Source organism: Bombyx mandarina, chromosome 04 (assembly GCF_030267445.1).
Source record: "Bombyx mandarina strain Sakado chromosome 04, ASM3026744v2".
NCBI lineage: Eukaryota > Metazoa > Arthropoda > Insecta > Lepidoptera > Bombycidae > Bombyx > Bombyx mandarina.
In genome coordinates, this window is record NC_143211.1 from 14148316 (window position 1) to 14171125 (window position 22810).

At 38.7% G+C, this 22810-nt stretch overlaps 1 protein-coding gene across 2 annotated transcripts in view; it reads left to right on the forward strand.

The window, feature by feature from the left end:
• The first annotated feature begins 653 nt into the window (after nt 1-653).
• The window catches only part of ck (unconventional myosin-VIIa ck), a 61994-nt gene continuing 39837 nt past the window's right edge, over nt 654-22810 (forward strand). Inside the window, exon 1 of one of the 2 annotated variants that reach the window (XM_028178382.2) lies at nt 654-1066. The gene's annotated coding sequence lies outside the window, so the exon portion shown is untranslated. Of the gene's footprint in view, nt 1067-15855; nt 15945-22810 lie in introns of those variants that run through there. The other variant, XM_089727115.1, reaches the window with a different exon arrangement.

The following is a 22810-nucleotide window of genomic DNA, read 5'->3' on the forward strand; positions in this document are numbered from 1 at the left end:
TTTGGTAGCTAACAAACAACAAACAATTGTTTCTCAAACTTCGAAACCAGTTTTAGTAACAGAATATAAGAATATAAGTTATAATAATTTAAACGATATTTCTAACTTAGAGCCTTCTGTCAAAATGGGTATGCATATAATTAGCCAGATAAGGACAAGATAGCTCGATGTTCTCGAGGTATTCTTAATAAAACTATAAATACGAATGTTTTAATTACCATAACTCTGATCTTTATATTGCCAAGATCTCAGATGATTAACAATTTCCATAACCGCAGGCTGAACGGGTACAAGTAGCGCCATCTGTTGCTGCATATCAAGAGTAAATTGTCACGAGGAATTCGATTCGATTAATTGAAAACTTTATTAATAAATTTACTTAAAGTCAGTAAGGCTTTATAATTTCATCCATAATGCGGCTTACGTAAATTAAACATTTCAGTTTAATATTTTGGATTGTATATGAGTTCATTAAAATTTTATCGAACCAGTATCTTAGAAAATCTTGAAAACGAGGGTGAAATTAAACTTAAAACCAACTTGAATAAAGACTTACATTTTCCATATCTTCTAGATCAACGACAGATGGCGCTGATATTCAACGCTAAAACAGAATAAGGCTTTCACGCCTATCACCTTGCTAGTACAAGGGTATTCTAAGAAATCAGAACAACAATTAAAATTAGTTTAGCGTCTTTCGACAAAAGCTGTGCGTATTCGCTCACCGGCAATACGCTAAAATTGGATTTATCTTTTTTGTGGAGAGGTTGTAATTAAAGATGGCGGCGGGCAGTGTCGTTTATGCAGGGTTAGCGGACCGGCTAGCGACACGCAAGCGCAGCAGGTAGGCGAACATTCACGGTCCGTCGCATTTGCAGGCCCCGTGCGCACTCGCGGATCTCGTTGCGCTCATACACCCAACGACGAAATGTGCGAACACCAACGGTGACCGTGTGAAGTGATCCCTAACCAGTGATAGTTTTATTATTTGCTTCTGTTCAGTGCCTGTGTCTGTGTCATGAAGAGGAGCTGAACCGTGCCTGTGATAGTCGACAGCAGATTAACGGTAAATTTTATAGGACGTTACAGTATGACCTGCCAATGTTTACCCGTCAGGTGATACTGGTTCTACGTTTGCGCGTATGTCCCTTAACCGTAATTGAATTATACAAGGAATCCTTGAAAACTTTTATAATATTAATATGCTCATTTCTTGGCGAACTCAGCAGTTCTTTCCACGTAGCCTCTCATGCGCTGTTTACTCGTGAGACGTGAATTATGACACTTAGGTTCGATGTGTTCCCCTGTCGACATTACCTACATAATTGAAGCCTTACTGGCATTTATGTTGATGTTTCTTTAAAGAAAGTCGTATTTGCTTAAACATTATAGAATTAGCGAGTTTACCGTTGAAGAAAGTAAGACGCTAGTAAATGTAGGTAAAGAATTATCTCGATGTGCATTCGCCTGAGAGTCATTGGGTTCCACTAGACGCCTTATCACTAATTAACGAATCGTTAATTAAAAACGGGTATTTTTATGAATCGGTAGTTAATTTTAGTTTTTTCCTATTAATGAAAAAAATTACAAACTAACCATACCTACTGTTTCATTTGAGTATACCTCTATTATGTATAACGGTCATTTTTTACGCTGCCTATACACATAGGTCCGTAGAATCTATAAGTTACATATAAAATATGCAAAATGAACATATTAGTGTATTGTTTGGTAGATAGCGTCGAGTCCAAGGTGCATATTTAAAATTGTTCGTCACATATTACCAAGGACGCGTGCAGCAGACACTATTGATTATTATGTACATACCTACCTTAATAATATAGTATTCATTAATTTTGTAAAAAAAAACGATCTGTTTACGACTTGTGCTCTCATAGATACAATGGCACAACTTGTTCCATAGAAAGTTGTAAACAGAGTTGTACGTTGTATATTCTATTCTCGATGTCACAAGTAACTTATTTTCTCATCGATTCGCTACTTGCCACGAGGAGATTCTTAAGCGAAGTTTTATGTTAATTTAATGGACTATAAATTACTTGACCGATAATCAGTCAATAGAAACACATACATACAACTTATGTTATGATGAATTTTAGACATTTTTTTCTATTGCTTTGTTGGGCAGAAGATTACACACTAGAACAACGTGAATACCCCTGCCCACTTTGAGACAGGAGCTCGAGGCCTTATTTAGATAGTAGAAGCAATAGATTGAAGATGCCGCATAGTAGAGACCCCATCTTCTAAATAATCGCCGAACAAACTATCACTTACATTGTCCAGGCAGCATATGGTAGGATTGTTTGCGTATTAGCATCAACCGACTTTTTCCCTCTTTTTCACTACCTATGCTGATAGGCTTGGGCGGCTATTTCAGCTTCACCCTAGCGTGTGGGTGAGCTCTCGGGGCTCAAACCGGGAGTGTTGCTAACACTGGCCCTAGGTAGCGCAGTGCATCGCAGAATTTACTACCGGATCGGAAACGCAACCCACTGAGAAGATCCGGCGGGAAACTCAGTAGACAAAGGCAACCGACACATAGTGAACGATTTGAACGTTTAAAATAACCACAAAAACATGAATAGAGAATATACTTTGATAATTAATTACCTTATCTTACATGGGCCGTTACCTTTGTATTTCTGAGTTTGACTTAACAAGGTGCATTGTTTTCGAATTCCATTAATCGTAAACGTAATATTTAGGTCTTCTAACGATTGTTTGGTTCTAAGTGTAGTGTGATAACAGAATCGGTCTTATTAAACGAAGCCGCTGGAAACTACATACCCGATCCTGTAGACCGAATGATAAACCGTCGACATCGCCCTAAGCACGTCATCACGGATCCTCCTGATCCATTAACGGTGCTTTTAGGCACTACAAGCACCGGTCACCGTCCTCGTCGAACCCGTCGCTTGCGACGAAGGGCTCGACGAGCGAATTAACCGACAGACACAGCCCACTGAGTTTCTCGCCGGATCTTCTCAGTGGGTCGCGTTTCCGATCCAGTGGTAGATTCTGCGAAGCACTGCTCTTGCTAGGGTCAGTGTTAGCAACTCTTCGGTTTGAGCCCCGTGAGCTCACCTACACACGCTAGGGTAACCTGATATAGCCTCTCAAGGCTATCAGCATAGGCAGGGAAAAAATAAATTAAACGAATTATGTATTTTGCACCAACATTAATAAGTAGCCCAGTGTACCTCTTTCAATCATGTCACTATGGCGGTGTTTATATTCCGGCTTACCAAGGGAAAACATACTTAATTAATAACTAAATATTATGATAAAACACTTGGGGGTAACGACAAAGGGAAGGTTTTCCTCTAAGCAGCTAAAGTTGCCCGATAGATTGTTTTGAATTTGGTGTTTATGCAAACTTTTTTGAAAATCTCGTTAGCGAGATTCAGGCATCTGCACAGCAAGCATCAGTTAGCGTCAACTTCAACTTAACCCATAGTCATAAACCACTGAGTCTTTTGCCGCATCTTCTCAATCGGTCGCGATTCCGATGTGATAGATTCAGTGAAGCATTGCTCTTGATAGGGTAATTGTTTGCATGTAGGCTGAGCTATGTGGGTTCGCTTACCAAACCACGCGTAGCTGGGTTTTTTTTTACCTACCTAAGCTGATAGCCTTGAGAGGCTATTTCAGCGTAACCTTAACTAGTAAAGTGTGCTCACGGGGCTCAAACCTAACGACGTGCTAACACGAACCCTAGCAAGAGCCGTGCTTCGCAGAATCTACCACCGGATCGGAAACGCGATCCACTGAGAAGATCCGGCGAGAAACTCAGTGAGCTGTGTCTGTGGGTTAATTTAGTAGTCGAGCCCTTCGTCGCAAGCGACGGGTTCGAATATAGTAAAATAGTAAAATAGCCGAAATTTTAGACACTGTAAAACGAATAAATGTACAACATAGAACTCAAAAAAATATAAAATGCTAAGGGAATTATTAATTTACATAACAAATAACCTTTAAGGAGAAAGGTTGAATATAATTTTCGATTACGTCACCATCAAAAGCGGGCGTGCGAGAGAGACAGATATAAGTTTCCACTACGCACATAAAAATAATTTTTAAAAATATAGGTATACTAAATACGTCTATTTACTGACCTTTGATTTCGATACTATTTTCGCCTGTTAATATCTGTTGTTACAATAAAAATGGTAACAAAAGAAACCATAGTTAACATTAGCATGTTTTTTCTTTATAGCATGTCACGTATATTTATCAAATAGACATGTTTTGGTTTGTATCACAGCCGCTTTTTTATTGTGACCGAAAATAATCGTGAATTTCGTAAGGACTTACGTTGCACATGCTAATGATTGGCGCGCACGTTTTCTCGCGTTTTTTACATTTTGACACATTTCAATTACGCTATTTATTATATTTCCTGAATAAATCCAGTACGTAAATTTCAAAGTATCTTCATCATTATGTTCTAATCGAGCCTAATATTGACTACCCCCAACACTAGTGATCGGCGGCGTTCTAACTTAGGTAAATATCCAGAAACTACTCTGATATATTTATTTAATTTATTTAAATACTGTGTTTTATGGAAGACTATATATAAAATGTTGTAAAAAGAAGAATAAAAGCATCTGCTTTTAATATATAATTTTGGTAAAGTGGAACACACTGTCAATTATTACATGAAAATGATAATTCATAATAATCTTATTTCACTACAAATGATAATGCAGTTATAGGAAACATACTCAAACTAGTTTGTGATGGAACTATTGAAAGTCTTTAATTTGATTTGTGTTTACATTTCTCATTCGTTGTGTAATAATTATAGTGATGTAAAGAATTACTGTTGAAATACCTCAATGATACAAATCTTTCTCACTTTCGAATCTTGTAATATTGGAAAAATTGTGTATGAAATATTAGTAATTTTAATACTTAACAACGTCCGCGTTCTAAAGCAAAGACGTTGTATTTATTTTACTGAGTCGTAACAGCTAAATAATAACGATGAATTTAAAAGACTTACTTTCTAAAATGTTTCTATGTATTTTGCTAATGTATTTTGTATTTAGTATAGGGCCCTAAAATTCCTTGGGCCTGCGGTCTGCTCCCAACCTGCAGATCGTCAAGTCCCACATACCCCGCGCGCCCCCCTAGGCGCGGGGACCTCGTAGGAGGATCGACCCCCGGCTTGAAAAAAAAGCAGTTAATAAAGTATCTTTAATTTTATAGAAATTCACGTTGTCGTTTTAAAAAAATTAACGATGTTAATAAACGTCAAACGTTTTTTTTTCTCTGAAGTATGTAGTAATAATTTCTAATATTATTGAAATCGGAATCAGAAACATCTGGAATCGATTTGAAGAAACATTTAGAACTAAAAAATATTTTCGTCGATATAAATTCTTGTTCCTTTATGTATTGTATATACAAATACTATATATAATCAGAAACATTTCATTCTGATTGCACAAAGCTAACGTAATATAATTAGACAGCGGACATTTCTGGTTGTTTAAATTGAAAGTGATGAATTACAAGCGAATTGCTACCGTCGCGTCGTGTTTTCACGGCGGCGACAGGAAGTGTTGTACACGAAAGAATTTCAAATGTCCTAATTTACGATTCGTACGCGTATCGAATCGTCGCACTGTTTGTTTATAACAAATTCTTTTAACGAGTACTTTCACTGGGCGCACGCGAGGTCGGTACTTAGCGACGCGTTTACACTGACACAGAATTCGTAATACTGACTCAAATAATGTGCACAGTCTTAAGTGTCTAAAATTAAAGAAAAACGGTGCTAATTACTTTTAATTTATAAACTCTTTTATGATAAAAAACAAACTTGAGATAACTTTATATATTTTTCTATAAAGAATATTCGTAAACGAAAAATCTGAAAGAAATTTATTACATACTAGCTGACCCGGTAGACTTCGTAGTGCCTCAATCGATAAATAAAAGACACATCAAGGGGACACACACATCAAAGGAAAAACAAAATTGTTTGTTTTTATATAATTCCGAGCTTTTTTATATTTTCTCACCTTTTAAACCTCCCCTGGACTTCCACGAATAATTCAAGACCAAAATTAGCCAAATCGGTCCAGCCGTTCTCGAGTTTTAGCGAGACTAACGAACAGCAATTAATTTTTATATACATAGATTAGAGACTTTTTAGAAGCACTATGTGACTTAAAAACGATTAGCTTGTGTGTAACCAGTAGGGTTTTAAAGTCTGAACACTTTTTTGGCATATAGGGAACACGTGCTGTGTTTACATTAATGAAGCGGCTATTGGAATCTAACATTAAGAAAATTATTGAGACATGTTTCTACTTAGTATGATCGCACTAAACGCTTCACTTTCCCCCCTTTACCTTTTCATGGGTTCTGGTCTCATGCGAGGTTCGGACGCGGGTTGTTGAGCGACAGGAGGTTTTAGTTAGTTCGACTCCGACATGCCCCGCCCTCCATCCCCAGGGGAGGGCGGAATTCCGGCGATTTCCTCCAGACCAAAAAAAAAAAAAGTACCATTATGACTGTAACGTGCTAACTGAAGCAGTCAATCACGATTAATTACAATTTTACTATTAACCCAAATTCTAGACACAATCGCACCACGAAATTCTTCAATTTTCCACAAGTCTAAACTTTATCTACAGTTATAATATTATGAAAATACATAGTTTTAGTCGATTCAAACCGGTTCATTAATTCATTTATAACAAGATTTTTATTGCCAACAGTAAACACATAACTAAATTAGTGCTAATGAAAAACATTAAACTGGATAAATTTTGTATTATTTTTAACACGTCCTAAAACATTTATTGAATGATAAGTCACGATTCAAGAATTTCATAAAATGTTAGTGATTTATACTTTTATTTTTTTAAGTTTAATTATCCATTCTTCTTCTGAGTCGGTCTCTTCATTACTGAAGGTCATGTCTAATCTAAAATGTGGACAACTCGATGCACAATGCTTCCCCACGTCTTCCTGTCCTCGGCGGTCTTTATAGCCTCGGTTATTGGTAGGCGGGTGAGCGTCTTAACCAGATCAGACCAGCGGGTAGGTGAGCGTCCGCGTGATCTTCTCCCGTCAACCTGACCAACTACCATCAGCTTCTCCAAGTTATCGGGGCCTCTACGAGCGATGTGGCCGAAGTACGCGAGAATACGTTGGAAGCAGATAGCGGACAGCCTTGTGACAATACCGAGCTCCTTCAGAATGGACAGGTTGATCCGGCGTGCTGTCCATGGAATTCGCAACATTCGTCTCCAACACCACATTTCAAAAGCGTCGATCTTTGCTCTCTCACTTCGCCTTATCGTCCAGGATTCGGCGCCATAAAGAAAAATTGAGACTTTGGACATTTGGGTTCTTCTAGCTATCTCCTTTTCGCTGCCACCCTCGCCACAACGAAGAGAGCCAAGATAAACGAACTGGTCAACAAATTCCAAGTCATGCAGTTCATTAGAGCGAATAAGCATACCGGGTCTGTCCACCATCAATACCTTGGTCTTCGCCTTATTAATGGTTAGGCCAACTAATTCACTCTCCTCCGCCACCCTAGTAAAGAGTTGGGCTAGTTCTTGCTCGGATGATGCGAACAGTGTGGTGTCATCTGCATAACGGAGGTTGCTGATTTTCCTGCCGCCAATGGATACTCCACCCTCCCAGCCATCTAAGGCTCGTCTCATAATGTATTCCCTGTAAATGTTGAAAAGAATCGGAGATAATATACATCCTTGCCTAACACCTTTTTGAGGCTTAAAGGGCCTTGACAGGACGTTGTTCACCTTCACTACTGTGCTTCCCTCCTGGTAAAGGTTTGCGATGAGAACGATGAGGTGTTGTGGTACCCCCATTTCCGATAGGATATTCCGTAGGCATTCCCATTTAACACAATCGAATGCCTTTGAATAGTCAAAGAAGCACATCAGCATCGGAATGTTGAACTTTTTTTTTTTTTTATTGCTTAGATGAGTGGACGAGCTCACAGCCCACCTGGTATTAAGTGGTTACTGGAGCCCATAGACATCTACAACGTAAATGCGCCACCCACCTTGAGATATAAGTTCTAAGGTCTCAATTATAGTTACAACGGCTGCCCCACCCTTCAAACCGAAACGCATTACTGCTTCACGACAGAAATAGGCAGGGTGGTGGTACCTACCCGTGCAGACTCACAAGAGGTCCTACCACCAGTAAAACTCTCGGCATTTCTCAATAATCTGCCTAACATTCAGGATTTGTTCTCTTGTGCCTCGTCCCTTAACAAAACCCGCTTGCTCTACTAGTATCTGCCACTGCAAGAATACTTTAAGACGCTCGTTTATCACGTACAGTACGTACTGATCTATTCGCCGCTACTCCATATTTGATTGCATAAGTTTTGTGTGATGCATATACCCTTATCTCCGATAAGCTTCAGATCCTTGGCAAAAATACAGTTACTTCCGGCAGATTTATTACTTTTGAGCTTTTTAATCGCAAGTTCGATTTCGGATTTTAAGATTTCGGGTTCTTGAGGAACATCGCTCATGCTGTGTCGTATGTTTATTGCTCTTGCTGTGGCATTTGCGTACAAGTCTTCGCAATAAGCTCTCCACCTGTCTACTACCTCATCAACCTCTGTTAGCAAAGCTCCATTTGCGTCTTCCACAGCCCATGTTTTTGCCTTGAAATACCGCGCTTTTGGGCATGCTTCTCAATTTCAAATTATCCATTGGAAAGGGTTTTTTACGATTTATAATACAATAATATATTAGTTGTAACCACGATTTTTAATTTAGTGGGTTTGCAGTGCAAATGGACTAGAAATAAATAACAATAGTAAGACATACTGCGAAAAAAGAGGCTGACATCCTGATCAAACTTTTCAATTCCAATTCTTTCGCAATTCCAAGGAGTATCCCTGCAACCTTCCACGAATATCAGGAACTTGGGGTCGACATTTCGAGCGATATCCGATTTCGGAGTCATTTGAAGGGCAAAGCCAAGTTGGCTTCCGAAATGCTGGGAGTCCTCAACAGAGCGAAGCGGTACTTCACGTCTGGACATAGACTTTTGCTTTATAAAGCACAAGTCCGGCCTCGCATGGAGTACTGCTCTTACCTCTGGGCCGGGGCTCCCAAATACCAACTAGTTATATTTGACTCCATACAGAAGAGAGCCGTTCGGATTGTCGATAATTCCATTCTCACGGATCGCTCGGGACCTGAGCGTCATCGAAGGGACTTCGCTTCTCTCTGTATTTTGTACCGTATGTTCCATGGGGAGTGCTCAGTGGAATTGTTTGAGATGATACCATAATCTCGTTTTTACCATCGCATCGCCCGTCACCGGAGTAGAGTACATCCATACTACCTGGAGCCACTGCGTTCATCCACAGATTTCCAGAGATCTTTTTTGCCACGTACCATCCAGCTTGGAATGAACTCCCCCCTCCACGGTGTTTGCCGAGCACTATGACATGTTCTTCTTCTAAAGAGGCTTGTGGAGAGTACTTAACGGTAGGCAGCGGCTTGGCTCTGGTGAAGTCCATGGGCGACGGTAACTAAGCGCCATCAGATGGGCCGTATGCTCGTCTACCTACTGGGCCAATAAATAAAATACAATAAAAATAGTACAGAGTTTTGTCTGCTCCTAATATCCTATTATAAACTTTTAATCAACCTTTTAGCGATATCTGCAATATCCCGGAAACATAGGAAACGCATTAAAATTAAAATTAGACGTGGAAAGAGCCTAGTATTTATTATTCCAGCGAACATTCTGAAACAATCCCAATTTTATATATTAACCGTTACAGTTTATACAAGTGTTAGTTAAATTTCTAAATAGCTTGAGGTCTGTATGTAATCTCCAATATGTACGTACATATAGGTATGAATTTACAAATATAGTATTTATTCATATATGAACTACATATTATTATAAGCATTGTTGTGTTGAACTGCTAATGTTTCGGATTAGCATTCCCCTATGATTTGCCTCGTCGTAGATATGATCAATACTGTCACGGGTTTGTTTTAGTTACCGGCGTAGAAGTTAGTTATTGATTGCCTTATTGGTCTAATGGTTAGTGATTCTGAATACATTGTAGCGGCTTCGAGTTCGGTTTGCTGTCGGCGTCAGTATAATTTTTTTCAAAGTACAAAAATAAGTTTTTAGTGCCATTATTAAACTCATCACACATTTTCGTAATTCGTTCGCGTCATCAGTCAGTCAGTTAATCAATACATTTTAAGGATTTTACGAAGACTGTCCATGTGTGCAAATTCTGTGGTTTTATAAATTTAAGAAGTTTCATATAAAGGCTCATGGTTGTATGTATTCGGTTGGTGTGAAAGTATTCGACTTTATTTCATTAACGTATTAGATTAGTTAAATGAATGTTTATTTGTATCAGGAAAAAAGGTATATTCTTTACCGCATTTAAATGTTAACGACAATAAATTAAAGATGGTCCCCGAATGTGTTGTCTTGTCTAGTCTTGATCGCAAACATGACCTTTTGTCTAGCTATACCACTAATCTTGAGGGGTTATACCATTAGCTTTACCGAAAGTATGATCGCAAACATTTCATATTACCTAAATTAATAAAATTCACATTCTACCTGCTGTAAAGTGATTATCAGAATCCAAGGAAATCGCTTAAACTGAACCCGAAACATGAGACCGAAATTCCGATTTTATTAATGCATCATATATATTAATACGTTAAGCAAAAACTTTGTATCCCTTTTTACGAAAATTGCGCGGACGGAGAAGTATGAAATTTTCCACACTTATAGAGAATATAGAGAAGAAGTGCACAATGCTAATATTTTTTAAAAATAATGCATAAAAGATACATTAAATCAATAAAGAAAACATTACACACACTACATACCATGTATTTGACGCACACACGCATGCATACTATTTATTGTCAAACTTTTGTTCTTGACGTCTGTTGTCAAAATGATATCAAATATTGTTTGTCTTTGTTAATATTTTTATAGTGTAGTCTTGGCGAAATTTGTTATTATAGAAGTATAAAATACAATCATAATAGTGTACCAACTTAAAATTCCAATTAATTATAGTCGAATTTCGACTACTGCGGGACCTCTAGTTTATAGTTAATATGTCATTTAAAGTTACTAAATTCCATTAGTTTTACTCGAGATAATTATATTTCCATATTTCCATAGGCAATTGTAGCACGTTGACACATGTTGATGACAACAATGTTGTGTGTGTGTGTCTGTCTGTGTTGTCGCAACATTGACATAACCCATTCTCTCGCAAGATAAGAAATTGAGGATTCTGCGTGCAGTTCGCTTGAATTGTTTATCCACAACGGCTGCTTTGATCAATAAATCTTTACATAATATAAAAATGTTCATTATTTATGACATGTTGTCATGGAATCTATGTATTGATCAATACTGACATAAATATAGGTATAAATGTATGAAGAGCACGCAAAGATAAGTACTACCGTCATGCTTATTTGAACAGCAAAATAATCACGGATTTCAATTACAACCGGTTTAGGTGTTAGTCCAATGCAACCGGAATTTAAAGGTTTTGGGCTGTAAGTTTTTCTGAGCGATGTTGTATTATTTAAACACACACACACACACGCACACACACACACACACACACGCGCACGCACGCACGCACGCACACATATATATATATATATAATTTGACAAAAGCAAACAACGTGTAATCGTATCGGATATTTTCAACGAAGAATTAATTTTAAAAAAAGTACCTACTTTAAAATTCAAAACGAATTTCGTGTCCTGCGCCCGTTGCTTACGAATCGCGTCATTAGTATTACATTAATTCTGTTCAGAAGCAGAACAGTCTGCTCTCCATTTATCAGACGATCTTCCGACTGTCGGAATTTTAGTTTTTACACCTACGGCGCCGATGCGGTCGGCATTTTGAATTAGAACGACTGCTTTCTATATTTTAAGCGTGTATAAAATTTGTATTTGTATTTTTTTTGTTGTAATTTAAACGGGCAAACGTGTCCATGTTTCGGATATGTTTTTTAGCATCAGCTCGATCCTGCAGGAATTACAAGGCGAATCACCTCGAGAAATAGACAGAATGTTCTCTTCCTTCACGAGGACAACATACATCCTATCACTAGTAGGTAATCATAAATTTGTTAAAACGGGTTTGATTTTCTGTCACGATGGAAGTTCTTCATTATGAATATAGGTTTTGGCGTATTATACTTAGTCTGGTCATAAACACTGTTATAATAAAAAATAAAAAAACTCTATTGCAAATAACATTTATTACTTTTACAGTGTGTTAGTTTAATACATAAATATAAAACAATTTAAAGTATAAAAAGCTTATTCGAAGTGGCCTCCATTGGCTGCAATACAGTCCTTTAAACGTTGAGGCCAGTTATCAATAGAAGCACGCACTCTTTCCATGGGAAAATTTTTCACTACCAATCGTACGGATTGTTTTAGGGACTCCAAATTATCATGGCGTTTAGAGCAAGCCGTACTCTCTAAAACTGACCATAAATCATAGTCCAGCGGATTAAGATCGGGACTAAACGACGGCCAGTCTTCAGCTCTGATGAAGTCCTAAACGTTCGTTTCCAACCAAGACTGCCTAGACCGAGCTTTATGACCTGGCGCCGAGTCTTGCTGGAAGGACCATTATTGATTATTGAACATAGTGTTGTTAAGGGGCTTCACTACCTTCTCAAGAATGGTATCTTGATACACTTTTTTTACTGGTGGTAGGACCACTTGTAAGTCCGCACGGGTAGGTACCACCACCCTGCCTATTTCTGCCGTGAAGCAGTAATGCGTTTCGGTTTGAAGGGTGGGGCAGCCGTTGTAACTATACTGAGACTTTAGAACTTGTATCTCAAGGTGGGTGGCGCGTCTACTTTGTAGATGTCTATGGGCTCCAGTAACCACTTAACACCAGGTGGGCTGTGAGCTCGTCCACACATCTAAGCAATAAAAAAAAAAAAAAAAACACTTGTGCCGATGTTTTGATACCTTTTTCACAAAAGTATGGCCCAGTCACTCCTTCATAGCTAATACTCCACCAAACCATCACTGAAGTCAGATAGTGCCGACGTTGCACTCTGTCGACTAATTGGGAAGCTTCCTTAGAGCTTTGAGCATAAATACGGTAATTTTTTTTGTTAAAATGTTGCTCAATTGTAAAAATTTTCTCATCCGTAAACAAAATTTTTCTATGATGTCCCTTTGCGTACCGCTTCAGTAGTTGTTTCGATTTTACCACCCTATTCTCTTTTAAATTATCAGGTAAGAAATGACCAGTACGTCTCTTATAGGCTGCAAGTGCTAAGTCATATTTTAAAATACGTGACATGGTTCTAGGTGATATCTTCATCTCCCGAGATAAAATCTTCTGCTTTCGAACAGGATTTCTTCGAATTCTTTCCCTTACTGCTTTGACTACCTCTTTCGTACGAACACAACGTGGACGGCCAGATCTTTTTCTGTCACAAACAGAGGAGATCTCATTGCAACTATTAGTAGCCCGGTACACAAACATTTTACTAATACCAAGCGTATGGAGAGTTTTAAAAATTGCATTTGGCTCCATACCTACTTTGTGTAATGCAATCACAGCGATTCGGTTCTCTTTATCACCCCACTCCATTTTAATATCGCAAAATATTGTACAATGTATTGGCGCCAAAATGAGAAAACTCAATGAGCAATCATACAAAAATGACAGATTCGAAATTCAAATGTAATATTTTGTTTATTTTTAATTGTAACAGTATTTATGGCCAGACTAAGTATTGTAGTTATAATAGAAATTTACTTAGGAAATAATTTGAATCAAGATCGGAACCACGGCTAACTAAATAAATAGGACTAAATAAATTTAACCGACTCGTTATTACCAACAACGATTTGAACGAACGGTTCCTTTGGATATGAGGAATATCGCGGAAAAAAAATGTTTGTTTCCTAGCCACTTGAAGCGTAATCTGATGACGAATATGTTTTCTAGTATCATATGACGTCATACCCCTTTTGTCACTGTGAACAACTCATAGATTCGAATATGAATTAAATATAAATAGTTTCTAGTTAGTACTAGAGTATATATTAGTTCTCAGTACTATCTTTAAGTAAATATAGATAGTTTAGCAAGGTGAGCCGTGGGCTCGGCGGCTAGACCACATTTCTTGCCGTGTTGGGACAAGAAATGTGGGTACCACCGCGCTGCCTAGGCTTTTTTTTATTGCTTGGGTATTGGGTGGATGAGCTCACAGCCCACCTGGTGTTAAGTGGTTACTGGAGCCCATAGACATTTACAACGTAAATGCGCCACCCACCTGAGATATAAGTTCTAAGATCTCAGTATAGTTACAACGGACGCCCCATCCTTCAAACCGAAACGCATAACTGCTTCACGGCAGAAATAGGCAGGGCGGTGGTACCTACCCGCGCGGACTCACAAGAGGTCCTACCACCACGTCTGCCGCCAAGCCGTAATGCCAAGCCGTAAGTTTTCGTGTCTTCTTTCCATAGTAAAATAATTCCTCTATCTTGAATCTCTGACCTTAAATATCGTTAAAGAAATAATTGTTTCAGAGTTTAAATACCTGCTGTACATTCAAGTTTATTCTTTGATCACATTAAGTTTATTTATTTAATAATTTGCTTTTTAAAATACATAGAATTCGTCAAGGTTAGGTTTGTTTTTCTAATATCAAACAAGATAGCTTCAACTTTTTGTTAGAGTTGTTTTGTTTGATCGTCACTACTTCCTGTATTATATTGGTTTTCGCTACCGAATCGACTTAAAGTTACATTATTTTACCATTCTTCTTACCGTTACTTTTATACTTTGATAAGTTCGATTTTTGCTTACTTTATTATTTTCAAACACTTTTTTTCTATAATAAATAATTCTTGAATAATTAAAATTTTTAATGTCTCTTTTGAAATAAAATAAAAAATACTGTTCGTAAACACCATGAATAATAATATAAAAGAAGAAATGATTATATCATATTATGACCTTTTTCGCGATTTAGATAGACGATTATGAAAGAAGAAAACAAAATTGAGCTTACAGTTAGCTTTTTTAAAGCACATCATACGTTTCATTATTACTTATTGATTGACGGAGTCAAGTAAACAACTTACCCATAGTTTTCGAAAGCCGAAGTTCGCACGCAGAATATGAACTGCGGTGCTAATTTTGAAAATTAACCCTAAATAAATTTGTAATAATAACGGTTGTACTAATGTACCTACTTACTTGTAATAACTGTCGTACAAACTAAAACGCATGATCGATATATCATAAGTGCATTTACTGGTGGTAGGACCTCTTGTGATTCCGCACGGGTAGGTACCACCGCCCTGCCTATTTCTGCCGTGAAGTAGTAATGCGTTTCGGTTTGAAGGGTGGGGCAGCCGCTGTAACTATACTGAGACCTTCTCAAAGTGGGCGCATTTACATTGTAGATGTCTATGGGCTCCAGTAGCCATTTAACACCAGGTGGGCTGCGAGCTCGATCACCCAAAAAAAGCATACACGATCGAAACTTACTTCACAGCATTTTGTTAGTATCGATTAAAGGTATTGTAAAATGTTCGTACCGCATACAAAACTTGGGGAGTGTAATGTCCCTTGATAAAGGACATCCGGCCTCATCAGTTCCACCACTCGGTTACACACGCGCCGTGCAGTAGTACCACTCTAATAAGCGTGCACGATCACGACTGACGTATTAAAATGTCATTTCTAATAATATTTAAGTCGCACTAAGCCTAATCTATGTGAATGTGAATTGTAAAACGTTGGACTGGTGTTGGATAAAGTGGGTTACGCTGAGGAAAATCAGTAGCTAATTTAAATTAGAGATCTGTATTCTCGTTTCGTGTGTGCGTAGGTATGCAAAATGTCATAATGTTCTGCTTATGCCAAAAAAATCTTTTTTTTTCTCTGCCCATTCTGATAGCCTTGAGAGGCTATTTCAGCTTCGCCCTAACATGTAAGTGAGCTCACGGGGCTCAAACCGGAGTGTTGTTAACACTGACCATAACAAGAGCAGTGCTTCGCAGAATCTACCACCGGATCGGAAACGCGACCCACTGAGAAAATCCGGCGAGAAACTCAGTGGACTGTGTCTATGGGTTAATTTGCTCGTCGAGCAATTCGTCGCTAGCGACGGGTTCGACGAGGACGGTAACCGATGCTTGTGGTACCTAAAAGCACCGTTAATGGATCGGGAGGATCCGTAATGACGTGTTTTGGGCGACGTCGAGAAATTCTCGATCTCTTTCCCTCTCTCTATTAAAGGTGGCGGGAATCTGTTGGATGCGTCGATGAAGTCTGATGCCGATTTCTGCAATGAAGCATTATAACGTTTCGCTTTGAAGGGTGGGTCAGCCGTTGTACTGTAGAACTGAGACTTAGACCTTTTGTCTCAAAGTGAATGGCGGCATTTACGTTATAGATGTCAATGGGCTCCAGTAACAACTTAATACCAGGTAGGCCGATAGCTCATCCACTCATTTAGGCAGTAAAAAATGTGGGCTACACAAGACTGGTCATTGTGGCGAAGCACCATCAGACACAGCCCACTGAGTTTCTCGCCGGATCTTCTCAGTGGGTCGCGTTTCCGATCCGGTGGTAGATTCTGCGAAGCACGGCTCTTGCTAGGGTTCGTGTTAGCAACGTCGTCAGGCAAACCTGGGCTCAAAAGCCCCGTGAGCTCACCTACTCAAGGCTATATGTCTATGTCTCAAGGCTATCACCTTAGGTAGAAAAAAAAAGTGGCGAAGCGTGTGAGAGGTCTATGTCCAGCATTGAACGTTTGTAGTCTGATGATGTTGATAATACTAACGATCAACCAAGAGGACTGCCAAAAAGTGTTATTTTTACCGTCTATTTACACGACATTATTGCATATTATATGTTCAAGACGGGATTAACGACGAGGATAGAAAGTTAGGTAAGAAACAAGAAGTGTTTTATACCCTTTATATTTTAAATGGCTTAATTTATAAAACAATACGAATAAAGCACAAATCTTACGAAAATTCAATACAAAAGCAAACGATTAATTCATGTATGAAACGAACCATAAAAATCACTTGACTTGGGGGATTCGGACACGTAATATTATAATAGTTTTGTGTGAAATCCGTTATCATCGTGCACTAGTATTTCAAGTGGCTAGTGTATTGTTGAGCAAACATCCTATTATTTATTGCCTTACCAATTGCGATAAGGGCTTAAAGTGGATAAATACATCCTGTCAAGGATATGTTGCAAATCGTGAAACAATGATCATTTCGAAATATGAATACGCCAGGAACCTTTTGAACGTTTAATGCTACCCTAATACTTTCATATTCTGACCCGAAAAAGGGATAGAAATCATCACGCAAGAGTCAACAAAAACGTGTTATGGGGCATAACGCGTTTATTTAACCACTAGCTGACCCGGCAGACTTCGTAGTGCCTCAATCGATTTTGTATAAAATAAACTTAAAAAAAACCAAAAGGAATCCGTCCGACAGGGACACATCGAAGAAAAAACAAAATTGTTTGTTTTTATATAATTCCGAGCATTTTCATATTTATTCACCTTTTAAACCTTCTCTGGACTTCCACGAATAATTCAAGACCAAAATTAGCCAAATCGGTCCAGCCATTCGCGAGTTTTAGCGAGACTAACGAACAGCAATTCATTTATATATATATAGATAAACAAATATGTTACAATGTTTCTAGGACAGATTCTAAGAACTACACTCCGAGGTACTTTTTTAGTATTTAAATCAGTTTATATTGCCATGAATAGACAAACTCCCGGCTTACCTGTTTACTAAATGGTTAATGGAGGGTGAAGTCTTAATGGTTATTGCATTATTGGGTTTTGTTGGAACGCACGATGACAAATAAGGCAATATGGTGATACCTCAAAATCCCGACACAAAATATGCTTACCAGTTATTTATTTACAAAAGTATTTTTTTTTCATATTGTTCCGCGATTTTAATCCTTCGCCGTTGAAGTTCTGTGTGAACGTATACACCTCTATTATTATTATTTTTTCTTTCAAAATATGTCTCGATATATTTGGCCTGGGACCAGGCCTTACCCATTTGGCTGCAACGATTTTACGTTACCTATTTAGAATTACTAGAGGTCCCGCAGTAGTCGAAATTCGACTATAATTAATTGGAATTGTAAGTTTGTTCACTATTACAATATGATTGTATTTTATACTTCTATAATCACAATTTCGCCAAGACAAACAATATTTAATCCATTCTCAATTTGATCACAGACGTCAAGCACAAAAGTTTGACAATAAGTAGTATGCATGCGTGTGTGCGTCAAATACATGGTATGTAATGTGTGTGTAATGTTTTCTTTATTGATTTAATGTATCTTTTATACATTAGTTTAAAAAAATATTAGCATTGTACACTTCTTCTCTATAATCTCTATAAGTGTGGAAAATTTCATACTCCTCCGTCCCCACAATTTTCGTAAAAAGGTATACAAAGTTTTTGCTTCACGTATTAATATATAGATAATATCAAAATTACTGATATTCATTTGATAAGTTTAAGAAATATGTATAAATTGATGCTCAACAGATATTTTTTCAATTTGCTCTATGCTAAAATGTTCGTTATAGTAGCATTGTTTTTGGCTAGAATGTATTCGGTCTAGTTATTGTAGTGAAACACACGCCAGTTGGTTTCATACTGATTTATTTTTAAAGACACCCTCACTACGTCATTATAAATATACTACATCTTCCTTTAACGAGAAAAAAAAAGAAAAAAAATTACAAGTTACAGTACAAAAAAAATATTTTTTAAGCTTATTTACTTTACTTATTTACATTATTATCTATTGTTTATACTAATCATATAATACAGCACATAATATAACTAATCACACTCGAAAAAGAATTCTTTTAGCATTCGTGCAGTTCTTTCCTTAGACCTTGTAATAGGAACCGCGGGTGGCGACGCTGGCGACCGCGCACACAACTGGTCACTAAAGCTAGCTGGACTATCGTAATCGTCACTGACATCAAGTTGAGTAGACTGAATATCGGTGGTTGTGCTCTGTGTCGGACTGACCTGTCCACTTGCTTGTGGGTCACTCTCATTGTCAATACTGGTTCCCGGTTGCCTACTAGTTATTGACTTTTGTCGACGCCTACGAACAGTTGTCGTAATCACAGTTGGTGTCCTGCTATTTTCAATTTTTACAATCGGTTGTTTCAGTGACTTTCCTTCACGTTTTTTATGGTCTGTTGTACGCACAACCAACTGACTTCGAGTACGCCGAAAACGACTGCCGCAGTCATCTTCGATAATATAGGAGCGAGGTTGCGATGTACCTTCCACTATTGTCACCGGTTTCCTAACGCCGTTACCAATTAGAGTCGCCTTATCACCCGATAACAACGGTTTTAACAATTTAGCCGATCTATCATAATGTTTTTTAATTTTCTCTCTGTTCATCATTATAGCTTTGTAATTCCTTTCATTATCTACTTTTTCCCTTAATAGCTCTGCAGTAGTTGGTAATTTTGTATTTAAACGTCTACCCATGAGAATTTGTGCAGGCGAATCCAATCCATTACGTGGTGTTGTTCTAAAATTCAACAAAGACAAATAAAAATCCTGACCTCAATCTATACATTTTTTAAGCAGATTTTTCACACTCTGTACTGTCCTTTCACTTTTACCATTCGACTGTGGGTAATGAGGCGATGACGTCTCATGATGTACTTCCCAATCATGCATGAACATTCTAAATTCTCGTGAGCTGTACGCTGGACCATTATCAGTCACTAATTGTGCTGGAATGCCGTGACGCGCGAACTGTTCCCTCAAAAAATTAATAACATGCTTAGAGCTAATATTCGCCAACTGTCCGACTTCTACGTAGTTAGAAAAGTAATCGACTAGGATAATATAGCTTTTCTTTCTATATTCAAAAATGTCGGAGGCTAGTTTATGCCAGGGTAGCGCGGGCACAGGGTGCTGTAGAAGCGGTTGCCGGTGCGGTCGAGGCGCGTGTAACGCACACGCTGCGCACCGCCGCACCTCTCGCTCCACATCCTCAGACAGTCCGGGCCAAAACATTACTTCACGCGCGCGTCGTTTGCATTTTTCGATACCTAAATGTCCCTCGTGGACCCTCAACAACATGTCGTCTCGTAAAGCACGGGGTATAAAGACACGTTCCCCCTTGAAAATAATCCCTTCTATATAATGAAGTTCCTCGCGATACGGCCAGAATACTTTTATTTTTTCATTTACATCACGTCTATTTTTTGGCCAGCCATGCTTTATGTACTTAATTAAACACTGACAATCACTGTCCGTCTCCGTTTCTTTTTTAATTACCTCCAACTTTTTGTTACTATACGGTATATTTTCTATCATGAAACACGTTTGCACGTTAACTTCAGAAGAAACCCGATCATTCATCATTTCATTCAAAGGAGCCCGAGATAGCGTATCTGCAATATACATATTTTTACCCGGAGTATATACAACTTTGAAATCATACCCTTGCACTCTCATCATCATCCTCTGCAACCGAGCTGGAACCGAAACTAGTGGTTTGTTGAATAATGCTTCTAGGGGCTTGTGATCAGTATGTACGGTTACGTCGGACCTACCGTAAATATACTGCCTGAACCGCTCAATCCCAAACACAATAGCTAGCATTTCTTTTTCTATGTGTGCATACCTAGTCTGAGTGTCGGTGAGCGTGAGTGATGCGAACTCTACCGGACGACCGTCCTGTAGCAGCACGGCACCCAGCGCCACACTGGATGCGTCCACCGACACTACTATCGGTACACTCTCACTGTATAGTGCCAGCACAGGCGCACAGCTAAGCTTCATTTTTAGCTTGTCCACAGCTTCGGAATGATGCGATTCCCAGAACCACTCGGATTCCTTTTTCAGTAAGGTCCGTAACACATTCACACTCTCAGAGTAATTAGAAATAAATTTAGCTAAATAATTAACCATGCCTAAAAATCTCTCTAACGCCTTCCTATCTTTCGGATAAGGCATTTCTAAAATAGCTTTGACTTTTGAGTCATCTGCCCGCATACCATTCGCATCGAACTTATGACCTAGGTAAGTAATTTCGGGTACACCGAATTTACATTTATCGCGATTAAACTTTATGCCTACTTCCTTAGCACGCTGTAAAAGGCACTCCAACCTCCTATCATGCTCTTCCTTTGTGCGTCCCCATATTATGACGTCATCGATGAAAGACTCCACACCATCTAAGTCTTCCAAATGCTGCCTGAGTTTAGCATGAAACACTTCAGGCGCACAGTTTATCCCATACGGTAAACGTAAAAATTGATACCGGCCAAACGGAGTACCGAAGGTGCACAGATCGGCGCTGGCGTCGTCTATCTGTACCATCCAGAACCCACAGCGCGCGTCGAGCACGCTGAACACAGTGGCACCGCGCAGACGCGCTGCCAGCTCAGACACTGTCGGCAACGTGTACTGGGCGCGCCGCACCGCGCGGTTCAGCGGACGGGGGTCTAAACATACACGAATGCCACCGTCCTTTTTTGCGATTAAAACAATTGCATTCACCCAATCGGTCGGGTGTGTGACCTTTCTAACCACACCTAACTCTTCCATTCTACGTAACTCGTCCAACAATTTACCTTTAATTCCTAAGGGAATTTTTCTCGTTGGACTAACAACAGGCTGTATGTTTTTATTTATTACAATACTATATTTACCAGGTAATTTTCCTAGACCTTGAAACAAGTCTGAGTACTTATCAATATTTATTACATTAACGTTGCTAATTAATCCCAAAGAAATACAGCTTTCTAAACCGAGTACATTCTGACAGTTTAAATTGGCAACAACAAATGGCAAAAAATAACGTTTGTTATTGAATGTAACACACAGATGTTCAGTAATACCTATAATAGGTAACCTGTTCCCTGTAAAGGAATGTACCCGCTTTGTAAAGGGCTTAAGGCTGTTAATTGATAAACCCAAATTGAAAAAATCAGTTTTAGACATTACATTAATCATAGACCCCGTATCTATTTTTAACATAATATTTTTTCCTTTATATTTTACAATTTCCACCCATTCATTAGACGACTTACATATGTTATTGTTGCCCGCGATCGTATTCACATAGAACATTTCTTTGCATTTTTCTTCACAATCACTGCTCGCAGTATCCATACTCAAATTTAATACCTTACGAATCGCTTTCATTTGCACACATACTCGCGAAAAATGCCCTTTCTGATCGCACACAAAACACATCGCGTTAACTGCTGGACAACGTTCACCGCCTAGACACCGGCTGTTTCCACATCGCTGACAGGCGCTGCGAGCTGTTCTCTGCCCGCCGTTACTGCCAACTCTTGCGCCGCCTACTCCTCTCGCGCGCTGACCGCTTCGTTCACCGCTTCTGTTCTGAACTGCAGACACCTGCACACTGTCCGCAGCGCAGTTAATGTATTTACTGTCCTCTTTAGACATCTCGGCCGCCTGACAGAGTTGTAAGGCCTTCACTAGTGTAAGATCATCAATGCGAAGAAGTCGATCTCTCACCGTGTTGTTATTGACACCGCATACGATACGATCACGTAACAAGCTTTCGTGTAATTCACTGAATTCGCATTGCTGACTGAGTACCCTCAATGCGGTTATGTATTGGTCAATATTTTCGCCATCTTCTTGATCACGGGTGAAGAACTTATAC